Consider the following 500-nt stretch of genomic DNA (forward strand, 5'->3'; position numbering starts at 1 on the left):
AAGACAACAATCACTCCCGTTTGAGCGTCATATAAAAGCAAGCCTCCACGTTCAGCCGCCAGTTCTCGTCGCTCTCTCAACCGAAGCAGAAATGAAGGTAAGTAACATAGCCAAAGTATGCAGATGTTATCATAAATACGGTTTTCTTAGTCATATTCTACCTCATGAATATCACAACAGGTATCAGCAGTGTTTGCCCTTTTGGTGGTGGTGGCGTCGGCGATTCCTGAAGAAGGCTACAATTATCAGGCACCAGGAGGCCAGGGATCCCAGTTCCCTACCGGGGCGGGGCAGGCACAGTACCCCTCCGTGCCCGCCCAGTACTCCTTCCAGTGGGACGTGAATCATGAACCTTCAGGCAACTTCTACGGCCACAAAGAGCAGAGGGAAGACGCCAACACTCAGGGAAGGCGAGTCACTTTTTTTCTCTTTTTAATACGGCCATCACTTCTCTTTTCTTTTTTGATAAGATGAAATTTAACAACAACCTCATCCACAGT

Source organism: Penaeus monodon, chromosome 15 (assembly GCF_015228065.2).
Source record: "Penaeus monodon isolate SGIC_2016 chromosome 15, NSTDA_Pmon_1, whole genome shotgun sequence".
NCBI classification, from domain to species: domain Eukaryota; kingdom Metazoa; phylum Arthropoda; class Malacostraca; order Decapoda; family Penaeidae; genus Penaeus; species Penaeus monodon.